This window comes from Orcinus orca, chromosome 1 (genome assembly GCF_937001465.1).
Source record: "Orcinus orca chromosome 1, mOrcOrc1.1, whole genome shotgun sequence".
In the NCBI taxonomy this organism is placed as follows: Eukaryota; Metazoa; Chordata; class Mammalia; order Artiodactyla; family Delphinidae; genus Orcinus; species Orcinus orca.
Genome location: NC_064559.1, coordinates 170,229,611 through 170,237,127, shown reverse-complemented (window position 1 = coordinate 170,237,127; position 7,517 = coordinate 170,229,611). Strand labels below are relative to the sequence as shown.

Sequence of the window (7,517 nt, the reverse complement as noted above, 5' to 3'; positions counted from 1 at the left end):
TCTGGGTAACAGACTGTGTCATAAATATTCATCCTGCCTTTTCATATGGTTATTTGAAGGCTACACATTAAGCCTGACATTAGTCCTTAGTGGAGCGGAGATTGATGTGGTTCAACAAAGAGGTATTTTACTCGGCAACAGACTCCAACATGCTAAGTCAAAGACCCATTTCAATACCTGTCCCCTGCAATGCCTGTGTGAAAATTAGAAAAATGTACATCCTCTGGGCTCACACCAGGTTTCAGTGGCTTGGAGAGTAGAGCAGGGTCTGAATATCAGCTGCCACTTGTTTCCTGCCTCTGGCACCTTTGTGACATGTACAGAATGTGTGACTCTATGTTCTGGCTTTGGCTAGTTACTGGTGTTCTATTGTTAAATGCAGAATAGAGCCTGTGGAAACAGACCAGAGAAGCTAGTTTCTGTCCCCTGCTCCCCACATCCTTTAATTATATTCTGTGACTTACTGTTCAAACAGTAAGCAAATCATTCTCCTTCTTTGTCTTTATTATCCTCTCTCTGAAAGCTCCAGGGACCGTTCCTTCCTACCTGGAATATAGAGCCCAATTTGTCAGGAATAAGTTTGGTAAGCATAATATTCTATCCATACTTTCATCTGCCTCAGGAAAATGACTTTTTAAAAAAGCTGTTTGTTTTCAGTGTACAGACTATTTTGAAACACTAATACCAGGAATAAAGAGAAAGAGGGGGAGAAAATATTGCCGACAATCCTGTCTCCTATCGTATAAACTATTTTCATTTCTCCACTTAACCTTGGTGACCATTGTCTCCAAGTTCCTAAATTCCAAACTCTTGTCAATGTGTGTCATTTTTTATTGTTTTAATGGAAGAATACATTTCATTTTATTTTCTGCACTTTTTACTAAATAGTATGTCCCCCCAAAATTTCATGTTTCCTTCATGCATATACCCAACAAATATTTACTTAGTTCTTATAATTTGCCAGGTTCTATTTTAGATGACAAGGATTCAGTAATGAATATGCCAAAGCTCTTACCCTGAGGACTTAATGCCAGTGAGAGACACATACAACAAACAATGCAAATGTCGAGTGCTGTAAAGTAAATTAAACCAAGGCAATGGAACAGAAGTAATGTAGAGAGTGACCATTTTAGAAAATACCTCTTGGAGTAAATATACAATTACTTAATATTTCCCTTTGATCAAACATTTAGATCATTGTTTTTGAGATTATCTGCCAGTGAAATATATATATATATTATATATATTATATATATTATATATATATTTATTTATTTATATTCTTGGCTGCGTTGGGTCTTCATTGCTGCTCAGGCTTTCTCTAGCTGTGGTGAGCAGGGATTACTCTTTGTTGCAGTGCACAGGCTTCTCATTGCAGTGGCTTCTCTTGTAGAGCACCGGCTCTAGGTGTGCCGGCTTCAGTAGTTGTGGCATGAGGGCTCAGTAGTTGTGGCTCACGGGCTCTAGGAGTGCAGGCTCAGTAGTTGTGGCACACGGGCTTAGTTGCTCCGCGGCATGTGGGATCTTCCCGGGCCAGGGCTCGAACCCGTGTCCCCTGCATTGGGAGGTGGATTCTTATCCACTGCACCACCAGGGAAGCCCTATGTATTTATTTTTTATTTAAAATTTTCCTTTAGAATGAAACTCCAGAAGAGGACTACTGGCAGTTTTAGCTCCTGGTTTTACTGTAAAGATTGTAATCACCACAATTCATGCTTCAGAGGACAAAATGTTAGCAAGAGAGGATTCTGGGAAGACGGCAAAGTAGAAAGCACCAGGATGCTATCTCCCCACCTAGACAACAACTTCACTAGCAGAATCTGCCTCATGTAACTGTTTGGAATTCCAGAGTCTATTGAAGGCTTGCTTACAACTTCCAGGGGAAGACTTGCTTCTGATCACCAACGTGCAGACAAAGAGGCAGGCCGTTGTTGCTGCACATCCCACCCTGTTGCAAGCTCCTACCCATGTAGCTAAATTCCCGGGGATTTAAAGGGCTGGCACCCCTATTTCCACCCCCCCTCATTTTTCTCTTTTCCTTCTGATGGAATTGAAGGGAGAAATAGAAGGCTCGATTCTGGGGTTCTTTTAGAGGTTTGAATTTTCTCAGAGAAAGACAGGACGGCCATGAGGAAAAAAGAAACAAACTGCAGCAACATCGAAGACCTTGAAAGGAACCTGAGGGTGTCAGAGGAAGGAAAACAGTAGCCACAAGCCCAAGCACTTGTATCTTCTGCCTCTTGCCACCTACCTTGCCCACCCCACCAGCCCACTCTGCCTGGGACTTGAAATCTGTGGCTGAAGGACCATCACCACGTAGCTTCAAAAATAATTAACAACCCTCCCTTCCCAAACACACCCAAATTCACTCATCCAGCATTTACTTTTTTGAATCCACTCAGAACTTTTTTTCTACAACCCCCCTCCCTAAATGGAGTTGGTGGCGGTGGGGGGATGAATACTGAGCTGGCCTTAGTTTTTTTTAAAGAGAATTTTTGATCCAATGAGGCCCCCCAAATAATTGAGTTTTGGGTTCTGGTTGGTTGTTTTATTTTTTCCCCCAAATTTTAACCCCCTCCACCCCAAGTCCGATAAAACCTTGATCATGGGTTCAGGTCCCGTAGACCCCAAAGAGCCTCCTTAAGCTTAAGGAAGCTGGATAGCTTCCTTAACTGAGATGGGGAAGTCAAGAGTGTGGATGGGATTTCGAAGATCTTCAGTATGATAAAGGAAGCACGAAAGACAGTAAGTCGATGTATTTACTTGAACACTCTCCTGCAGACCTGTTCAACTAGAAATATTGGTCAAGTTTACTGATGTTGGTAGTTACAAGTTTCTTAACAATTGGCTGACGTATTCAAAGACAACAAGCAACATTCCCCTCTAGCAGCAAATTCTGCTGACGCTGCAGCATCTACCACTCACTGTTGACCATCTCAAGCAGCACAACACAGCCAAACTGGTGAAGCAACTGAGCAAGTCAAGCAAGGATGAAGAGCTCTGGAAATTGGCCTCAGTCCTTATCAGCGACTGAATGACTGTCATCCACTCCCAGAGCAGTACCCAGCCTGCTGAGAAAGATAAGAAGAAATGGAAAGAAGAGGGAAAGAGTTGAACCACCCCTCCTGAGTGACCTTTGACTGAGGTGGAGGCTGAGACTCAGACTGAGGAGGCCCCAGAGGAGAAGAGGGAGAAGCCCAGGTCTCTCTGAACCGTGGTGCCCAGTCACGTCACATTCCTTTCCACTAGGCTAGAGCTGGAGACCCCATCTTCGGTGCCTGTAAAGAAGAATGCCAGTGCAGTGGTGGTTTCTGACAAGTACAACCTTAAACCCATCTCCCTCAAGTGTCAGAGTTCCACAGCTGCCCCAGGAGATGCTGCACCCCCCGCAGAGAAGAAATACAAGCCACTCAACACGACACCCAATGCCACCAAAGAGATCAAAGTGAAGATCATCCCACCATAGCCTATGGAGGGCCTGGGCTTTTTGGATGCACTAAATTCAGCACCTGTTCCAGGCAACAAAATTAAGAAGAAGAAGGTGCTGTCACCCACAGCTGCCAAGTCAAGCCCATTTGAATGGAAAACAAGCACAGAACCGAGCACAGCAAACCTTCTTCCCTAGAGCCAGCACCTCCTTCTGCGGCTATGGACACAGAACGTCCAGGGACCCCAGTCCCCACTGTTGAAGTCCCAGAACTCATGGATACCGCCTCTTTGGAACCAGGAGCTTGGGATGCAAAGCCAGTGGAGATCCTAGCCAGCTGACCCGGAAGGGCAGGAAGAGGAAAACTGTGACGTGACCTGAGGAGGGCAAACAGAGAGTATTTCTATTTTGAACTGAATGAAACTGAACGAGTAAATGTGAATAAGATCAAGGATTTTGGTGAGTCAGCTAAGTGAGAGAGACTGTCAGGCCGACACGCATTTGAGGTAGCCCAGCGTCTGAGCCACGACAGCATGGAGGAGAATGTGCCCTGGGTGTGCCCCCAGCTCCTGGTGCTGCTCTCGCCTCTCATCACCCCTGGAAGCAGTAGCCAGGATCAGTACATCCAGGCTGAGCAGGAGAAGGGGATCCTTCAGGAGCTCTTCCTGAGCAAGGAAAGTCCTCACAATCCTGATCCTGAGCCCTATTCATCCCCCTAGATGAGGAATGTTCCATGGATAAAGCCCCATATGTTGAGACCCTGGAGCCTATTAGGTTGGTTGGGCTGTGGTTCACCTGATGGGGTAAGTGTTTCCAAGTTGCCTTCTGTTCTGGACGATCTTATGGAAAACATGGGTGCCGGGAAGAGCCCCCTGGGTTCTGGAGGAGGAGGCATCGATGTGCAAGAGATCCTCCCTCCATCGTGGGTAGCCCTAACAGTCATCCCACAGAGGAACTGCTGAAACAAACAGACTATCCAGACAAGGTCAAGCAGATGCCAGTGCCACACAGACTCTTAGGCCCTGATCTGATAGCCAATGGTTTTCTACCGGGAGGCCCCGGGAGCCCCCAAGGGCATACAGCACTTCCCCCCTGGACCTAGGGGACCAATGCCAGGTCCCCATGTAGGCCCTGCGTGCCCTAGTGGGCCAGTGGTCCACGTCTCCTGGGTCCCCCACCCCCTCCCTGGGGGCAGTGCAATCCCTTCTAGGATGACCCAGTTTTCCCCATTCAGGGTGGCCTGACGCTGGGGGTATCAGGACCAGGTCCTGGACCATCCCATAGAGGCCGTGGTGGCCAAGGAGGAAATGAACCTCTTCCTCCTCTTCCATTCTGAGGGACCAGAGGAGGTTGCTCTGGAGGAGGACCCCCAAATGAACAAGGGGGCCCTGGTGGGGGCATGGTTGGAGGCGATGGGCATGGTCTCCATGAAGGCCCTGGTGGAGGAATGGGTGCTTGTGATGGACATCAGCCCCATGAAGGCCCTGGTTATGGGGGGCCCCATGGCCACTGGCCTCATTATGTCCCTGGTCACTGAGGCCATGACCATCGAAGGCCACCCCCTCGTAAGTACCGTGGCTATGATGGCTCTGGCCATGGAGAAGGGGGTCACCAAGGGCCTGATGGAGGCCACAGCCATGGAGGTGACATGTCAGACTGCCCTGTTTGTTGACATATCATGATGTTCTCATAGCAACTGATGCTATGAGAACAACTGTGCCTTCTACCACCCGAGTGTCAATGGCCCCTCCTGCCCTAGGGAATCACCTGCCCGCCCCATCCACACACACCCCTATGTACTGTAGCCTTGCTCCTTTCACACTTTTATGGCTTCTGTGAGGCCCATTTTCCCCTTTCCCCAGCTGATGAGCTGGCCCCCTCAGGGCCCACCTGCCTGGGTTCCTGTGGGTTTTCTGATCACTGGTGCACATTGATGTACATATTTTCCTCCAGTCTGGGGAGTAGAGAGACTGGACACATTATTTACCTTGGACTGCTTAAGAGGAGACCAAGTTGCCTTCACTTTTTGAGATTTGCCCTGTATCCCAAGCCCCTTTCTGGTATTACCCTTTATGCCTGAGAACCTAAAGCTGGTTATCCTGGAGAATACCTCTACCCTCCTATTGTGGGTCCTCCTCATGCACACACAACTCTGATGTAGGATCAGCTGCACTTATGAAATCATCCCAGTCAAGTTCATTCTTCCTTATGGGGTGAGGAGATGGCAAAAGGGGTATTGTGTATCCTACTGCACTGAGAAGGCTCAATCCAGTTGGATTTGAGTTCTAGAGTACACATCATGTCCACTCTTCCTCTCACACAAGCTTTACATTCTGAGTCCTTTCTCAAGTAAGACTTTGCAATCTTCTGTGAATACCCAAGTTTGCATTATGGGTCTGCTAGGTTCAGTGATGGCAAATTCATACTGGCATCCAGTGAAAGTTTCAGCTTGCATAGGTGAGGCCATTGATGGTGGTCTACAGCTCATTCTGGAAACTGTAAAACACTTCAGTGAGACCAGCTTTCTATCAGCTGAAGCCGAGTGTGCTGGGCCTGACAGTCACACTACTTGCACTCCTCTGGGAATTAGCTTGCTCCTGGCCTCCACCTGGAACCTTGTCAGTGTGAGGCCTCCAGCTCCCTTGCCCTGTCAGCCACCTCTGAATCCCCACCACGTGCTTTCCTGGGTGGATTCAATAAGATGATTTGCCCTCTCACAGCCCTCTCCTTCACTTGTCTCAGCATCAGTTGTTTTCTAAGAAAACAGTGCATTGGTTGGATTTTGTGCACAGACTTGGGTTAGAGCCACAATGGATTTGAGGATGAGTATTTTCTTTTTCTTTTGGTTTTGTATATTTTGTAAATTCATAATCAACAATGGAAAGAGAAACAGCTTATTAAAAAAAAATAGTATGCTCTACAACAATAGTTGACAAAACATACATACCAAAACTTATAGGGCTCAGTGAAATCAGTTTCAAGGGGAAAATTTATAGCTATAAACACATGAAAAAAAAATCTCAAATCAACAATTTAACTGTACAACTTAAGGAACTAGAAAAAGAAGAACAAATTAAACCCAAAGCTAGCAGAAAAAAAAGGAAATAATAAAGATAAAGCAGAGATAAATGAAACAGAATATACAAACAATGGGAAAAAAATCAATGAAACAAAAAGTTGCTTCTTCAAAAAAATCAACAAAATTGACAAACCTCTAACTAGAGAGACCAAAAAGGAAGAGAAAAGACTCGAATTACTAAAATCAGAAATGAAAGTGGGAACATAACTACAGAATCTACAGAAATAACAAGGATTATAAGAGATTACTATCAACAAGTATATAGCAACAAATTGGATTACCAAGATGAAATGGTCAAATTACTAGAAAAATAACCCAAGACTAAATCACAAAGAAACAGAAAACCTGAATAGACGTATAAAGAGTAAAGAGATTGAATTCACAATCAAAAAATCTCCCTACAAAGGAAAACTCCCTTCCTAATGCCTTCATTGGTGAATTCTACCAAACATTTTAAAAAGAAAAAACATCAATCCTTCCCAAACTTTTGCAAAAAGTTGAAGAGGAGGGAACACTTCTTAACTCATTCTGTGAGGCCAGCATTACCCTGATGCCAGAGCCAGACAAAGATACTATTAGAAAACTAAAGATCAATATCCCTTACAAACATTGATGCAAAAATCCTCAACAAAACACTGGCAAAGCAAATTCAGCAACATATTAAAAGGATTATACACCATGACCAGGTGCAATTTATTCCTGGAATGCAAGGATGTTTCATTATATGAAAACTGACTAGTCTCTCTCATGAGCATAGATGTAAAACGTCCTCAGCAAAATATTAGTAAATAGACTCTAACAATGTATAAAAAGAATTATATACCAAGTGACATTTACCCCAGGTATGCGAGGCTTGTTCAACATTTGAAAATCAATTAATATAATCCATTACATCACAACCTTAACAGTCTCAAGAAGAAAAATCACATGATTATATTAATAGATGTAGGAAAAGCATTTGACAAAATCCAACACCCATACATGATAAATACTCCCAGTAAACTAGGACTA

General features: G+C 44.9%; 1 pseudogene; it reads left to right on the top strand.

Annotated features, from left to right (window-relative positions):
- The first annotated feature begins 2,605 nt into the window (after nucleotides 1-2,605).
- Nucleotides 2,606-5,232, top strand: LOC101276342 (serine/threonine-protein phosphatase 1 regulatory subunit 10-like; annotated as a pseudogene).
- Nucleotides 5,233-7,517: the final 2,285 nt, after the last annotated feature.